The 18408-nt window shown below is 41.6% G+C and overlaps 1 protein-coding gene and 2 long non-coding RNA genes across 3 annotated transcripts in view; all 3 read right to left on the bottom strand.

The window, feature by feature from the left end:
• The window catches only part of LOC137594876 (immunoglobulin G-binding protein A-like), an 80765-nt gene that overhangs the window by 25318 nt on the left and 37039 nt on the right, over positions 1–18408 (bottom strand). The gene's annotated exons all lie outside the window — the stretch shown is intronic.
• On the bottom strand, positions 703–1118 carry LOC137594931 (uncharacterized). Its single transcript, XR_011035366.1, has 3 exons — positions 1033–1118; positions 847–893; positions 703–769 (listed from the first exon to the last, which is right to left on the bottom strand). It is a non-coding gene; the product is annotated as an uncharacterized lncRNA (long non-coding RNA).
• LOC137595819 (uncharacterized) lies at positions 5438–7612 on the bottom strand. Its single transcript, XR_011035464.1, has 4 exons — positions 7485–7612; positions 7123–7218; positions 6914–6984; positions 5438–6744 (listed from the first exon to the last, which is right to left on the bottom strand). It is a non-coding gene; the product is annotated as an uncharacterized lncRNA (long non-coding RNA).

The raw sequence follows: 18408 nt of genomic DNA on the forward strand, positions 1-18408 counted from the left end.
AAAGAAAACCCAACAGACGACTTGTTCGGCTCAGGATTGACTTTATTTCAGATGTTCATGACTTTGTTTACAGAATACGTTTGTGCACTGACAGATTATTTGTTGCTGATTAACTTTTATTAAATTGAGCCCTTAATTTAAAGATGTGCTTTAGGAAAAAACAGCAGTAAATCTTTGACAAACTGGAGCTTTTCAAAAGCAGCATCCACAGCCAGAACATCTTGTGTCAGAGGTCAGTAGGTCGGACGTGCTACTGTAAATACAGAACAATAAAACGTCAGATTAACCAGACGGGAATGAAAACTAACGTCTGAAAGAAGAACGTGTGAATTATCTGAAGAAGGAAATTTAGAGACGCAGCGTTTTTGTTTAGTTTCTAACAAACATCTGTTGAGTTGTTCAAACATTCCAGGAAAACTAAGTTTGTCTCAGAAAAATCTGAAGGTCTATTCAACCTGATTTTCAGCCACTCCAAATGTTCATATCTGAACTTAAACGTGTTTTGGTCCACGTGGGCCTTCAACCAGCCACCCTCCAGCCCAAGACTTAGTGGACTGAGCCACAGCACAGACAGTCCCAATGGTTAATTAATATTTTCTGTTTGCAACTTGAGCAAAACACGTGTGAAATGAGTTTGGACATGTGTCTCCTTTAATTGTAAATGAAACATTTAATAACTGATCACAGAATGGAAAGACTTGCCTCCAATCCCAGCATAATCCTTGTCCTTGTCGTCCAGATATACAGAGTTGACGCCAGCATTGGCTGCCTTTAGATGCAAGACTGAAAGTTTATCCTCCAGACTAGTAGAATATTGATCAATAAGATGAAATCAACAATGTTTACCTTCACATAACCCTCCTGATCCTTCGTCTCCGGTTCCGTCGAAGCAGCTGGTTTTGACCGCCACAATCCAGACCACACCAACAATAAAACGTGTTAGTCAGCTGTTAATCAGGGGTTTATCTGTCCATCTCACTGGTGACTGAATGAATGACTGATCTCTCACGCATAGGAAGGATAATGACTGACCTCTATTGGGACGACGAAAATGTCCTTGTGCCAAAACGCTGGAGCACAGCAGGAGCAGCATGAACATCTGCATGACTGGAGGATGTAGAGACATGAAGGAACAACATGAGATCTGAAACACATTTAAAGAGCTGACAACTCAGTGGGACAGAATAAACCTGGGATTATCTCAGTGGGGAATGTGGTGATGTTAACCAAACACTACCAGCAGAAATCACTGAAATGGATGCCTCTAAACAACACAAGAGACGACTGAAGGAAATGGTGAAAAGTCAAACTGAATGTTCAGAAAGCACTCTATCAAGTAGAGACCTGTTTTTAGGAGTGTTAGTCAGACTGACCTGGGATGAAAGCTGTCCTCGTCACACAATTGAAGCACTGAAAAGCTTTGAATGTGACAGTCAGTCAGTCTGTCTCAATATAAACGTGTGGGTCTAACCCTGTAGGCGAGAAAAACAATGACGGAAATTCCAGAGTGTACTGTCAATAATTATTAGTGCAATTAAATGTGCACACTACAAAATAACTCAATATTTACAGGTGAACTGACAGTTTCACACAAACCAATCAACAAAGAAAGTTTCCAGGAAGGATGAATAACTCTGGAGGGTCAGGGTGATGTCGTCCATGTTCCGCTGTAACATCCTCAACTCCCAGTTTGAGATGAATAAAGTGAATATCATTAAATGCACCTTGTCAGACATGGAGTCATGCTTCAGAGTCCTCCCTTGTTGGCTCTAGACTGAGGTTTATGGCTCTGTTGTGATCTGAAGGAGTTTGCTCCCCAAACCATTTTGCGCCTCAGACCGGTTTAATGTCAGAGGTTTGTTTTACAATGCAGGTTTAGTGAAAACTCTGGTTATGTTAACTTGAGATGAAGTCAATCCAAAGCTTCCAGTTTCACATATGGCCATAATTCAGAGTAAGAGGACTAACTCCAGCCTGTTTCACAAAGCGAGGTAACTGAAACTCAGAGTTTTGTTACCACGGTGAACTGGCCTGGCTCCGTTCAGGATTTTGGGAGTGACAAGTCCTCCAGGAAAAGCCAACGTTGGTACAATTTGCTGGCATTCCATTGTTGGTTGATTTCCGTCCACAGGACATAGGCGTTGTAAACATACACATCCACAATGTTGTCGAAAATCACCAAGGGCAAATGGGCAGTCTTGCGCTGGCAGCTGTATTTTGCTATTTTGCTGTGTCCAGACTGTCAACTCCTCCTTTGCTAGAGTTTTAGTCCACGATCATTGCATCTCTAATGGCAGCTAGTTTGTCTCTTTAACATCGCCATGGGTTGAGTGAAGTGTCTTTAGTGTTTGCATTGTTTTTGGTGTATTATGTGTGTCATCCCTCAGCTCTCGTGTGGACTCTATTCTTCTTCATCTCCCCCAGAGAGGAGTTGAGCAGTTTAATGGCTCGGGGGATGAAGGAGTTCTTCAGTCTGTTGGTCCTGCATGTTGGGCGTCGCAGCCTCTGGCTGCTCAGGCTTCTCTGGTTGTTTGCTACAGTGTGCAAAGTGTGCAATAATGTGTGCAATAATGACACATGAACTAACAGTTAAGACAGTTATGCACCTTGTCAGACACGTAGTTCAGTACTATTGACATGACGATAAAGTCGATCATTGAGTGCAGGTCTAGGGAGTCCTGGTGATGTGCACTCATGGGCATTTGTGTGTTCGAACCAAGGTGTTTGTTATGGACAAAATGCAACTAGCATAAACGTCCAATAACAGAAAACCAAGTTTAGATCAGGGATGACATGCAACCCAACAACCCCCTCCCCCCCAGGTCTCACTATCACTGCCCACTTCAGTGCTGAAGTCCCCCAAAAGACCAATGGAGTCTCCAGTGGCAGCATTATATTTAAATTGAGGTAATAACTAGTTGTAATAATTAATTTTGTACAAATCTGCCTGTTTAATCAGTCATTACTACTACACTACTACTTCAAGGCCTCTCTAGTCATTATACACCGTTTTCTAAAACTTACCTCAAGGTTAGTAAAACATCATTAAGTCAGGATGATGATTTTTTGGGGATTAAAGATTTGAGGGTTTTATGGACCTCATACATTTTGGAGATCTCTTTATCTCTCATTAAAACTAATTTGATGAGTATCCAATGCATTAGGATAAAAAAAGGCGTCATTACCATGTGTCAAGTTGACTGACGTCCAACAAGGATCCAAAGGCAAGGAAATGTTCGTTTAATGTAAATTTGTCCTCTTCCATTAACTGTGAATGTCAGTAGTTTAAATAGAGTACCATTAAAAGCTCTCATGAACTAGGGCACACATCTTTACTCAGTCAAAGCGATATATTGAACCTGGAGTGTTTTTTGTCATATCTGATGATTATATAATGCTGTCTTGGGGGATTTGCGTGTCTTACTGTTGAAGCAACACATTAATCACATCATTTGCAAACAATTATGCACAAAACAGTAATGAGGAACATTTAGAAAGATAAAAATAATTTCCCTGAGCGGATTAACAAAGGATTATTAATTCTATTATTTTGATTAGAATAATATTTCAGGACAGGTGGCACGCTGGTGCCTTTGGTGGTCCTGTTGTGTCACAGCATGAAGGTAACGGGTTCAACTCCTTTCTGTAACGAGTTTGTATGTTCTCTTCATGTCTATGTGTGTTCAAGGTGGGTTTTCTGGTTTCCTCCCACCTCCAAAAACATGTACCTTGCGTGAATTGATCACACCAAATTGTCCAGAGGTGTGAATGTGAGCTTGAGGGGTTGTCTTGTCTTTAGTGTGGCCCCATGATCAGTTGGTGTTGCATACAAGGTATCCTCTCCCTTCACCTGTAGACAGCTGGGATAGGCTCGAAACAAGTTGTGTTTGTATTTCAGGTGGGTTGTAGTTTGTTGTAGGTTTGGTGGGACTCTTTAAACTCTTCAGACAGGGACTGAATCCAATTCCAGTTTAATCTCCCATAATGATCATTTCCTCTGAAATCACACCAGCTAGACTTTGTGGTGTTTTACACCACAAGGTCTCAAACACTAGATGTTCAAATCTCATCCTGATTTAGAGGCAAGCACTCCAGTGATGTAAAGAGTTCTCATCTGTCACACAGAGGTTTACATACTTCAGTATGTGGAATAAAATATAATGTGTGGAATGTCCAGTCTGTGTTCAGAGGTTAGGATCAACTCAGTTTGGTCTGTTAGGGTCTGTCGCTTGAATTGAAAAGGCTGACAGCAGCAGAAAAGCACAGTCAAAACGTAGGGACTACTTGGTCTTACAATCCGAGGTAACAGATCACATCACATTCAAACTCCTTCGCTTTTCCTTTTCCTCTGGTCATTTTAATATTGCAGAGTAACTCTAACCTTTAGCAGAAAAGTTGCAATAGGGACAGAACGTCTTTTAAGTTTGGGCATCCATAAAAACCCTCATGTTTCTTCCTCAAAGAATTTTGTGAAATATTTCCTTTAAAGATATTTTTCTTTCTTTCTCTTGCATGTATGACCTGTGCCACAATGGACTTCAAGCAGGAACTTTCTAGTTTCTAAGGAACTTTGTTCTTGTTATGTCAGTAAACCTGGTTGTTCTCAGAGAGTACTCAGTTCTATTAGGGTAATGGTTTTATTACTTGATAACTTCTGTGTCCATGTTGGTGTGACCCTGTTCCCCAGAACCCTGTATGAGTGGATCGGTTCAATTGTGCCCTCTAGTGGCTGCTTGGTGAACCACACCACTCATTTCTTCAATTTAAGGGAACAGGGCTTGTTAATCCATGAGACCCAAGCAGCAGCCAAGCAACCTGAATGATGACAGATGTCACCTGGGGGTGCACCAAGAGCAACTTGTAAGGGGACGGTACCTTGCTCAAAGGCAAATTAGTAATCCGTAGGAGGTGAACTTGCACCTCTCACTGCCAATTCACAATACAAAAGTTTTGGCCCACACTTAGCGGATTGAGCTACTGCCCCCTACTGTTGGGATGAGAGTATAAGAGAGTCACAGGATGCAGGATTTAGTATTTCATGAATCCAACAAAGGCAACTTCTTCTCTGCATTAGTCCACACAGAGACGTGGTGTCTCGTTTAGCATCCTGCTCAAGGAAAATCAACATGTAGTGATGGGGGAGTGATGTTAAAGCTGGGATTTTAACGGTAAAAATATCAAGAATTTTCTCAACGGTTAGTTTTACAATTTCATCACCAGTTCCTACAACTACTGTTACCACTGGAGCCAACATGACCAACACCAGTAAACCATTCCTACACAACTATAGGCTGACAGGCTGAATGGTCCCTATCAGTAGGTTTGAGTCTCCTACACATCCTACATTTCACCTCATGAACCTCTAAGACTACAACTATGAACATTAACACACACCTTCTACCTGTCAAGAAAACCCAACAGACGACTTCTTCGGCTCAGGATTGACTTTATTTCAGATGTTCATGACTTTGTCTACAGAATATGTTTGTGCACTGTCAGATTATTTTGTTGCTGAATAACTTTTATTAAATTGAGCCCTTAAAGATGTGCTTTAGGGACAGAACAAAGGTAAATCTTTGACAGACTGGAGCTTTTCAAAAGCAGCATCCACACCCAGAACATCTTGGGTCAAATGTCCGTCATATCCAGGTCTAGAACGTAGACGAAGTCATTCTGTACAGAAAAATGAAATATCAGATACAGCTGAAAGAAATAAAACCAAATATCTTTCATTTCTAAAGAGACAAACATCCTTTGCTTTTAGCCGACGCCTGTGCTTTTCATTATGTGGCTGGAGAAAGACTCTTTCTTTGTCATCTTTAGAGGAAAACAGTCGAATTGGTGCCGTTCTAATTAATATTTCCTTTTTGTTACCAGAATAAAATCTATTAAGTGAAAGGTGAATCTGAAGTTACAAAAGAACAACTTCTCAGTAACACTCATTATGCTCAGTTAGCCACCTACTAGCAGTCCATATTTAGCGTAGAGCTAAGTGATTGCCATAAATTTTGGACCACAGTATTCTTTACGAAGTACAACTTAAACCAAGTCGATCCAGTTGTCCAATCTTTGAATGAAATCTCTGCTGTGACGTCAGTGAAGGACTTTTCACTGATGTTTAAGAGGTGTATTAATGAGCTAGTGAGATCCAGCACACAGACAGGTTCACAAAGAACACTCTTCTTGGTAACACTGGTGATGGACCTGACTGTGTGTCTAACTAACAAGAGGGACTCACTCTGAAGGAACTGGAAGAGGTCTCTTGGTTTGTGTCCATTGGGGACAGAATGAAAACGTTCTGCTTCAGTAGTCAATAAAAACATTCTTAATAAATGATCACAGAATGGCTCGAATCCCACCTCCATTTTCCCCGGTAATGATTTGCTTTTTGTGTATTATCGTTATAATGCACTAATTCTTATATTGTATTTCCCTTTGTTTCTTGGTGTTTAATGTTTTTGAGTGTTTAGTGTTTTTGAAATTTCATCTAATGAAAATTTGTAAAATGTTCTAAATGTTCTAAATGTTCTAAATGTGATTGAAGTTTGTTTGGAAAAGATGTTCTGAGGCACTTAAATGCTTTCATCTAATGTAAAACTGCAAAATGTTTGAATGAGATTAAAGTGTTTTTGCAAAAATCAAAAAAAAATCTTTTTCCCCCCTTTTTGGATGAGATTTCCCCTTTCGTTTCTTTCGAAGTTTCTTCTTCCGAAGTGCTTGGTGGGTGCTGCTGGGTTTCATCGGCTGCAACAACGCAAAATAGAAATCAATAACATAGACTGTGATTATTAATGGTGTGTGTGTGTGTGTGTGTGTGTGTGTGTGTGTGTGTGTGTGTGTGTGTGTGTGTGTGTGTGTGTGTGTGTGTGTGTGTGTGTGTGTGTGTGTGTGTCTGTGTGTGTCTGTGTATCACCTGAGGTGGGATTTTCTTTGCCTTCAGTGCTACTGGACTGGAATCGTCCATCAAACCACTGAATGCTGATTCTGAACACCAAAGTCCAGTCAACAATAAAAGAAATTAGTCAGCTGTTCATCAGGCATTATCTGTCTGTCTGTCTGTCTGTCTCACTTGTGACTGAATGAATGACTGATCTCTCACAAATAAACAGTATAATGGCTGACCTTCACCATCATCATGATCATCATCATCATCGTCATCATGATAACTTTGTGCCAAGACGCTGGAGCACAGCAGGAGCAGCATGAACATCTGGATGACTGGAGGATGTAGAGACATGAAGGAACAACATGAGATCTGAAACACATTTAAAGAGCTGACAACTTAGTGGGACAGAATAAACCTGGGATTATCTCAGTGGGGAATGTGGTGATGTTAACCAAACACTACCAGCAGAAATAACTGAAATGGATGCCTCTAAACAACACAAGAGACGACTGAAGGAAATGGTGAAAAGTCAAACTGAATGTTCAGAAAGCACTCTATCAAGTAGAGACCTGTTTTTAGGAGTGTTAGTCAGACTGACCTGGGATGAAAGCTGTCCTCGTCCCTCTCTGCACCATGGCTGTACAGGATTGAAGCACTGAGAAGCCTGAAATAACAGTCTGACTGCAGTAGAATGTGACAGTCAGTCAGTCTGTCTCAGTATAAATGTGCTGGTCTAACACTGTAGGAGAGGAGGAGGAGGAGGAAGGTTACAGAGAGTGTTCTGTCAAGAATTATTTGTGCTATTAAAACATAAATGAGTACAAAATGACTCAATCTTGACACATGGACAAACACAGTTAACACAGTTCTGCACAAACCAATGACTCCTTGTGTTTTGACGTCCTGTTTCCCTGCACTCCTTGCGGTTAAGCATTTTTGATTAACATGACGTTGGGGTGTTTTTCATTCTCGACAGATTACCTTCTGCTACTCAGCTGCCACCTGTTTAGTAACTTGTTTGCTTGGTTTATACCTGAGCAGAGTCTGAAACCTCTATCTGTGACCTATCTCTAAGGTCGTGTCCAACCCCTCTCGATTTACCAGTAAATGGAGAGATTCATCTTTTTACTCAGCTTCTTCACCATTACAGACCTAAACACCAATCCGTCTGTCAATCTCACGCCCAGTCCTTCCCTCGCTCGTGAACAAGACCCCAAGTTACTTGAACTCCTCCACTTTGGGGCAAAGACTCCCCATAACCTCTAGAGAGAAGACAACCTTTTTCCAGTCAAGAACCATGGCCTTTAATTTGAAGTGCTGAGATGTTTGCTGAGACCAACATCACTTGAAAATGCAGAAATGAAATTGTGTGGCCTACAAACCAGACCACCCCCCCACCCCTGACAGTACCTAGAAATTCTGTCCATAAGGAGTATGAGCTAAAAAGTGACAAAGATTGCATCAGGATTAAAATAAGTCATCATCATGAATCAAGTTGACAAATGTCAAACAAGGAACCAGAGTCAATGGAATGTTGGTTTAAGATAAATTTGGTGTAGACTGTTGTCTGTGTGGTTTCTCTGTGGGTTCTCTAGACTCCTCCCATCCCAAAAAAACAAGCAGTTTAGGTGATTTCATCACACAAACTTGTTCAGTTGCCAGCTATAGGCTGTAGACGAGTCTATTGCATTTGTGTTTTGGGACACTGGTGAAGACTGGTGGACAAAGCCCCTTATTAAAAATAAATTTGCGCAGACATAACACCAATCACATGACGGGTAAAGCAGAGGGCAAATGTGTATGCAAGTTACTTCTCAAGTCCAATGTTTGTGTATGTGTGTTCTGTTGGAAGTCTTTGCCAAAGAGTCAGCAAGAGTCAGGGAAGGTTGAGAACTCTGTGTTCGGCCTTATCTTCTCCGGAGAAACTTCTTGTTATCAGCTTGCTGACTGATAAACAGAGGGGAGGATTGTGGGTAAAATGATGGCATTGGTTTCCAGGGAAATAACCCAAGTCAGTTCTTTCTAAAGTCCAGCCGGACTCCTCAATGCCCTAGTTCCCCACAGATCAGTGAGTACCCCCGAGATTTTGCACTTAGTTTATTCTCCACAGTCTGCGTATCCACTGCCCGGCCCATCTTACATGGACTTGCTGTCATCCCAATTTCTTGATACACCAGGGCAACGCTCACTCCGAGGAGCAGAAGCCCTGTTATAAATCCAAACAGATAAAGATCTTCAACGTCTTCTATGGAAAGAACTGCCAGGCACAAGATTCTCCACTCCTCCAAAGAGTTCCTCATGTAACCCAAAGGGAACGTCATGTCTAGACAGATAGGTTCCCCACGGACCAGCATTCCTTGTGGAAACGATTTGATCAATTTAGCTGAGAGGCCAGCAATTCCATGGATTTGAAGAGACAGTTCAGACAAATGTTCTCCAGACAGGACAGAAGAAGTAGCAATGAGAGTCAGAGAGGGAAAGGAGACAAGGAGAAACACTTCTGCCCTTGTTGAACACCAGAAAGTCAAATGGTACACAACCCCCAGGCTGTGGACCGGTGCCAATCTGTTGGTCGATTGGTAACGGGTCACAGAGAAACCAGACATAACTTGCATCATATCTCTCTTATTCATGATCTAAATTCTGGACAATATTCTGTTTTGGAAGGTTGCCTGATTCTCTCCTCCACATCTGTCTAAGAGTCACTCTTGAGGCGATAGGCTTGTCTCGGTCACGTTACCTTCTTGAAGGGAGGACTCCGGCTGGTAACACAGAATACATTTCTTCTAAATTGAAAATCCCGAGCTAGCAAAACGAACAAAAACAAATGGCACAATGTTATGAAGTTGCTGTTAATAAAGTCGATAAAGTCAACTGGATTTAAAAAAAAGTTTAAAAAGCGTGAAAATACCAGTCTTATGCTGCTCGTATCGTTTTGGGTTTTTTTGTATTCATCTGCTAGAACTTGAAGGCCAGTCCATGAAAATATTCCTACATTCATTCATCATCTTGTCCACTTGGTCGAAATTTGCGGAAGCCTCTCCCAGCTGACTTGCGGGCAACACGCCAAACACAACGCCATTGCACTGTAGAGCCACAGGAATGTCTTTGGAGGCAGAGAACCCACACAGACATGGAGATAACAAACCAACTCTACCCAGAAATGACTCGAACCCCAAACCTTCTAACTATGAGGTGACAGCGCTACCCACTGCACAACCGTCCTTCTCCGGGAAATATTGTCGCTATAGATGTTAAACCAGTCCGTTAGAGACCACTGATCCAGACCATCCAGGTGTGTGACAGTAGAGGTCATTCACAGTGGTGTCACCTAAGTTTACGTTGCTGGTAGTGATGGCGCCACAATTATATCCCTGACCTATGAAATGCTGACTCTTTGCTATTATTTGGCACGCACTTCTGGCTTTCAAAGACAGATGACAAATTCCTTCTGTCTGCTGTTTTTCCGCTCTATCTTTAAAATGACAAAAGAAAAAGCAAAAGCGGATGTATGGGCCGGCTCTCCAGAACCCTGTATGAGTGGATCAGTTAGATTGTAGGAGAGGAGGAGTATGAGGAAGATTCCAAAGAGTCTACTGTCAATAAGTATTTGATTAATAAGATGAAAACAGCAAAAAATGACTCAATATTGACACATGAATGAACACAACTGACACAGTTTGCACAACCCAACCAACAAAGAAAAAGTTTCCAGAAAGGATGAATAACTTTGTAGGGCCATGTGCTCCTGGAACATCCTGTTTTAGATGAATAAAGTAAATATCTTATATTAAATCACCTTGTCAGACGTTTGGTTCTGTACTGAAGGCGAGCTGGGTAATTAGAAGCCTGGCTTCTTGTGGATGGAACACACTGTTATCTGCATAAAACACTTTGATTCAGATCAACAGATATGATGAATGTCAGGAGTCTGTAAACAGACCTCTGGAGGACACCAGTGGATGTATGTGTTTGTGTTTCCCTCCTGTGTGAGTATCTGCCCCGCCCTGATTGGTCTCACCTGTCCCTCATTAACCCTCCCCCTGGTGGATCTAGTCTGTGTGCTGCTCTTTGTCTGTGCTCAGTGTTTTTCAGTGAGTTAAGTCACCATAAACCTGCATAAAAATCTGTACTTTGACCATTGGGAACTAAGAGGAGGACCTCTCGCCTGAATCGGGGCTCTGTTGTTGATGCCTTTTCTGTTTCATGCATTAAACTCTAAATGAACCAACTCTGAGTTGATTAAACTAACTCAGAACGGCCGTTGGGAAACTGAAAACTGAGTGTCCAAGCTCAGGGTATGTCAACTCAGAGTTTGTTAACCCTGCTTTCTGAATGAACCTCTGGCTGGAATGGTCCAGCTCCTGTATGAGTGGACCAGTTAGATTGTGCCCCCTGCTGGCTGCTTGGTGAAAAACACCTCTCACTTCTTCACCTCCAGAGAACCGGAATTGGTGTTGGATCATTCACAAGAGGCCAGCAGGACGTGACCAACCACAGAATGGATTCATCCCACGGTACAAAAGGTCTCCAAAAAGAAACTATTTTCTAAGTGCACGTCTAACTCAAGCATTGCTGAACACATCATACACTTCACCTCATGAACCTCTCAGACTACAACTATGAACATTAACACACACCTTCTACCTGTCAAGAAAACCCAGCAGACGACTTGTTCGGCTCAGGATTGACTTTATTTCAGATGTTCATGACTTTGTCTACAGAATATGTTTGTGCACTGTCAGATTATTTGTTACTGAATAACTTTTATTAAATTTAGCCCTTAAAGATGTGCTTTAGGGAAAAACAACAGTAAATCTTTGACAAACTGGAGCTTTTCTAAAGCAGCATCCACAGCCAGAACATCTTGGGTCAGAGGTCAGCCAAACCGATATGTTTCTGTAAAGACAGAACATTATGATGTCAGAGACATCAGAAGGAAATGAAAACTAATGTCTGAAAGAAGAAAGTGTGAATTCTCTGGAGAATGAAACTTAGAGACACAACATTTTCTTTCATTTCTGAAGAGACAAACATTATTTGGTATTTGGTGACATTCCATGTTGAAAATCTTAATATAAGGTAAGACAGATCCAGCACACAGACAGGGTCACAAAGAACACTCTTCTAGGTAACACTGGTGATGGACCTGACTGTGTGTCTAACTAACAAGAGGGACTCACTCTGAAGGAACTGGAAGAGGTCTCTTGGTTTGTGTCCATTGGGGACAGAATGAAAATGTTCTCCTTTAATGTCAACTTTGACCAAGCATCACAAAATAGACTTGGCTTAATTCTGAGCCTTACCTGCCTAGGTACTAAATGACTTTCTTCTTGTCTTCTTTTTCATCTTCTTTATGTTGATGTCACTGTCTGGAAGTGCAAAGTTGAAAACTCCGGGATCTGTTCCCTATAACAATCAAAGATCGTCCTGAAGATTAGCTGAGTAAAATAGTAAACAATCAAGCGTGTGTGTGTGTGTGTGTGTGTGTGTGTGTGTGTGTGTGTGTGTGTATACTGTGACTAATTTTATGTTTACCATCTCCACACGACGAAGCAGGATTTTTATCAGTTCATTCTTCCCTTCCAGTTGGGCGGAGTCATCCATCAAAACACCTGTTTCTGACCAACAATAGACCATGTTAGTCAGCTGTTAATCAGGGGTTATCTATCTATCTATCTATCTATCTATCTATCTGTCTGTCTGTCTTAATGATCTGTCACACATAGGAAGGATAATAGCTGACCTCTATTGGGACGACCACCACCTCCACCACCTCCTCTGTGTGCCAAGACGCTGGAGCACAGCAGGAGCAGCATGAACATCTTCATGACTGGAGGATGTAGAGACATGAAGGAACAACATGAGATCTGAAACACATTTAAAGAGCTGACAACTTAGTAGGACAGAATAAACCTGGGATTATCTCAGTGGGGAATGTGGTGATGTTAACCAAACACTACCAGCAGAAATCACTGAAATGGATGCCTCTAAACAACACAAGAGACGACTGAAGGAAATGGTGAAAAGTCAAACTGAATGTTCAGAAAGCACTCTATCAAGTAGAGACCTGTTTTTAGGAATGTTAGTCAGACTGACCTGGGATGAAAGCTGTCCTCGTCCCTCTCTGCACCATGGCTGTACAGGATTGAAGCACTGAGAAGCCTGAAATAACAGTCTGACTGCAGTAGAATGTGACAGTCAGTCAGTCTGTCTCAGTATAAATGTGCTGGTCTAACCCTGTAGGAGAGGAGGAGGAGGAGGAGGAAGGTTCCAGAGAGTGTTCTGTCAATAATTGTTTATTTGATTAAATGAGAACACTAGAAAATTAACTCAATATTGACACATGAATGAACACAGTTAACAGGTTTCTGCACAAACCAATCAACAAAGAAAGTTTCCAGAAACTCAGTTTCCAGTTTGTTGTTGCATCGATTGACTGTTGACTGTCCTTTTTCAATGGAGCATTAATGGCATCAGTTTAACTAGAACATCATCAAAAGCTCTCATGAACTTGACTCAGCCAAGGTGAAAACTTCCTGTTTGAAATCATGTGAGGCTGTTTTGGGAGTTTTGTGTGTCTCACTAAATGGCATCTCTTCCAGGGTGTACCCCACCTTTCGCCCATAGCCAGCTTTGATACGCTGTAGATGAGTTCATTGCGGTCGTACTTCAGGCCACTGGAGGTTTGGTTTGGTGGGATTCTCTCTAAACCCTTCAGACAGGAACTGAATCCAGTTCCAGGTGAAATATCCCATAATGACCATTACCTTGGGAATCACACCAGGTAGAGGCTGAAACAGGAAGGAGGGGCATCACTGACAGATGAAGGTGTTCTGTTGGGACCAGAATCACTGCATCCACACCAATAGAATACAGACCAGATCCTGACCAGCACACAGGACCACTTCAGTTCTTGGTTGTGGTTCAGAAAGTTGATGAAAAAATAGTTTCAAACATTTCAGACAAAATAAAACTGATTAACTGATGTGTGAGACTCCCAGGGGCCTCGTCACGGTTATGCTTGTTCTCAGGTCTTGTCAGTGTTTCCTGTTTTATTTTAACACTCGTCCTTGTCTCTGTTTTCACACACTTTACTTCCTGCCTCTGTGTTACCCTTCGGTGTGAGTACCTGCCCCGCCCTGATTGGTCTCACCTGTCCCTCATTAACCCTCCTCCCTTGAGGGTTCTGTGTGCTGCTCTTTGTCTGTGCTGAGTGTCTTTCAGTCAGTTCATGACCCCAGGTTTCTGTCGTGTTCTCTTGGATTCAGATCTGAGTTTTGTTTTATGCTGCTTGTGTATTTGGACTGATGTTTTGTGGACCGACTCTCATTCTGAAATAAAAACCTTGTGTTTTTGGAGTCCTGCTTCTGAGTCTTGATGGCAAAAGGAGGCTTTCTGAAGCCCTGAACCTTGATATCACTGCAACTCAACGACATCATCTGCAGAAGTGGATGGGATTTTAAATGTAAAAGTATCAAGAAAATGTATATTTTATGATAATTGAATATTTCTTAAGTAAAATACATGGACAATTCAACCAGGCATTGCTAATTTGAGATGTTTAACATTTTCTCAAGTGTTTGATTATTTGTCATTTTAACCAGTTACTAAAGAGACTGTTACCACTGGACCCAACATGACCGACACCAGTATTTCTACACAACTAGAGGCTGACAGGCTGAATGGTCCCTATCAGTAGGTTTGAGTCTCCTACACATCCTACACTTCACCTCATGAACCTCTCAGACTACAACTATGAACATTAACACACACCTTCTTCCCCAAGAAAACCCAACAGACCACTTGTTCGGCTCAGGATTGACTTTATTTCAGATGTTCATGACTTTGTCTACAGAATATGTTTGTGCACTGCCAGATTATTTGTTGCTGAATAACTTTTATTAAATTTAGCCCTTGAAGATGTGCTTTAGGGAAAAACAACAGTAAATCTTTGACAAACTGGAGCTTTTCTAAAGCAGCATCCACAGCCAGAACATCTTGGGTCAGAGGTCAGCCAAACCGATATGTTTCTGTAAAGACAGAACATTATGATGTCAGAGATATCAGAAGGAAATGAAAACTAATGTCTGAAAGAAGAAAGTGTGAATTCTCTGGAGAATGAAACTTAGAGACACAACATTTTCTTTCACTTCTGAAGAGACAAACATTATTTGGTATTTGGTGACATTCCATGTTGAAAATCTTAATATAAGGTAAGACAGATCCAGCACACAGACAGGTTCACAAAGAACACTCTTCTTGGTAACACTGGTGATGGACCTGACTGTGTGTCTAACTAACAAGAGGGACTCACTCTGAAGGAACTGGAAGAGGTCTCTTGGTTTGTGTCCATTGGGGACAGAATGAAAACGTTCTCCTTTAATGTCAACTTTGACCAAGCATCACAAAATAGACTTGGCTTAATTCTGAGCCTTACCTGCCTAGGTACTAACTGACTTTCTTCTTGTCTTCTTTTTCCTCTTCTTTATGTTGATGTCACTGCCCTGAAGTGCAAAGTTGAAAACTCCGGGATCTGTTCCCTATAACAATCAAAGATCGTCCTGAAGATTAGCTGAGTAAAATAGTAAACAATCAAGCGTGTGTGTGTGTGTGTGTGTGTGTGTGTGTATACTGTGATTAATTTTATGTTTACCATCTCCACACGACGACGCAGGATTTTTATCAGTTCATTCTTCCCTTCCAGTTGGGCGGAGTCATCCATCAAAACACCTGATTCTGACCAACAATAGACCATGTTAGTCAGCTGTTAATCAGGGGTTATCTATCTATCTATCTGTCTGTCTGTCTGTCTTAATGATCTGTCACACATAGGAAGGATAATAGCTGACCTCTATTGGGACGACCACCACCTCCACCACCTCCTCTGTGTGCCAAAACGCTGGAGCACAGCAGGAGCAGCATGAACATCTGGATGACTGGAGGATGTAGAGACATGAAGGAACAACATGAGATCTGAAACACATTTAAAGAGCTGACAACTTAGTGGGACAGAATAAACCTGGGATTATCTCAGTGGGGAATGTGGTGATGTTAACCAAACACTACCAGCAGAAATCACTGAAATGGATGCCTCTAAACAACACAAGAGACGACTGAAGGAAATGGTGAAAAGTCAAACTGAATGTTCAGAAAGCACTCTATCAAGTAGAGACCTGTTTTTAGGAGTGTTAGTCAGACTGACCTGGGATGAAAGCTGTCCTCGTCCCTCTCTGCACCATGGCTGTACAGGATTGAAGCACTGAGAAGCCTGAAATAACAGTCTGACTGCAGTAGAATGTGACAGTCAGTCAGTCTGTCTCAGTATAAATGTGCTGGTCTAACCCTGTAGGAGAGGAGGAGGAGGAGGAAGATTACAGAGAGTCTAAGGTCAATTATTATTTGTTTGATTAAATGAAAACAGCAAAAAATGACTCAATATTGACACATGAATGAACACAATTGACAGTTTGCACAAACCAACCAACAAAGAAAGTTTCCAGAAAGGATGAATAACTTTGTAGGGCCATGTGCTCCTGGAACATCCTGTTTTAGATGAATAAAGTAAATATCTTATATTAAATTCATCTTGTCAAATGAACCAACTCTGAGTTGATTAAACTAACTCAGAACGGCCGTTGGGAAACTGAAAACTGAGTGTCCAAGCTCAGGGTAAGTCAACTCAGAGTTTGTTAACCCTGCTTTCTGAATGAACCTCTGGCTGGAATGGTCCAGCTCCTGTATGAGTGGACCAGTTAGATTGTGCCCCCTGCTGGCTGCTTGGTGAAAAACACCTCTCACTTCTTCACCTCCAGAGAACAGGAATTGGTGTTGGATCATTCACAAGAGGCCAGCAGGACGTGACCAACCACAGAATGGATTCATCTCACGACACAAAAGGTCTCCAAACAGAAACTACTTTCTAAGTGAACGTCTAACTCAAGCATTGCTGAACACATCCTACACTTCACCTCATGAACCTCTCAGACTACAACTATGAACATTAACACACACCTTCTACCTGTCAAGAAAACCCAACAGACGACTTGTTCGGCTCAGGATTGACTTTATTTCAGATGTTCATGACTTTGTCTACAGAATATGTTTGTGCACTGCCAGATTATTTGTTACTGAATAACGTTTATTAAATTGAGCCCTTAAAGATGTGTTTTAGGGAAAAACAACAGTAAATCTTTGACAAACTGGAGCTTTTCTAAAGCAGCATCCACAGCCAGAACATCATGGGTAAGAGGTCAGCCAAACCGATATATTTCTGTAAAGACAGAACATTATGATGTCAGAGACATCAGAAGGAAATGAAAACTAATGTCTGAAAGAAGAAAGTGTGAATTCTCTGGAGAATGAAACTTAGAGACACAACATTTTCTTTCATTTCTGAAGGACAAACATTATTTGGTATTTGGTGACATTCCATGTTGAAAATCTTAATATAAGGTAAGACAGATCCAGCACACAGACAGGTTCACAAAGAACACTCTTCTAGGTAACACTGGTGATGAACCTGACTGTGTCTAACTAACAAGAGGGACTCACTCTGAAGGAACTGGAAGAGGTCTCTTGGTTTGTGTCCATTGGGGACAGAATGAAAACGTTCTCCTTTAATGTCAACTTTGACCAAGCATCACAAAATAGACTTGGCTTAATTCTGAGCCTTACCTGCCTAGGTACTAACTGACTTTCTTCCTGTCTTCTTTTTCATCTTCTTTATGTTGATGTCACTGCCCTGAAGTGCAAAGTTGAAAACTCCGGGATCTGTTCTCTGTAACAATCAAAGATCGTCCTGAAGATTAGCTGAGTAAAATAGTAAACAATCAAGTGTGTGTGTGTGTGTGTGTGTGTGTGTGTGTGTGTGTGTGTGTGTGTGTGTGTGTGTGTGTGTACTATGACCAATTTTATGTTTACCATCTCCACACGACGATGCAGGATGTTTATCGGTTCATTCTTCCCTTCCAGTTGGGCGGAGTCATCCATCAAAACACCTGATTCTGACCAACAAATAGAACATGTTAGTCAGCTGTTAATCAGGGGTTATCTATCTATCTATCTATCTATCTATCTGAATGATCTGTCACACATAGGAAGGATAATAGCTGACCTCTATTGGGACGACCACCACGTCCTTGTGCCAAGACGCTGGAGCACAGCAGGAGCAGCATGAACATCTGCATGACTGGAGGATGTAGAGACATGAAGGAACAACATGAGATCTGAAACACATTTAAAGAGCTGACAACTTAGTGGGACAGAATAAACCTGGGATTATCTCAGTGGGGAATGTGGTGATGTTAACCAAACACTACCAGCAGAAATCACTGAAATGGATGCCTCTAAACAACACAAGAGACGACTGAAGGAAATGGTGAAAAGTCAAACTGAATGTTCAGAAAGCACTCTATCAAGTAGAGACCTGTTTTTAGGAGTGTTAGTCAGACTGACCTGGGATGAAAGCTGTCCTCGTCCCTCTCTGCACCATGGCTGTACAGGATTGAAGCACTGAGAAG

This window comes from Antennarius striatus, chromosome 5 (assembly GCF_040054535.1).
Source record: "Antennarius striatus isolate MH-2024 chromosome 5, ASM4005453v1, whole genome shotgun sequence".
NCBI lineage: Eukaryota > Metazoa > Chordata > Actinopteri > Lophiiformes > Antennariidae > Antennarius > Antennarius striatus.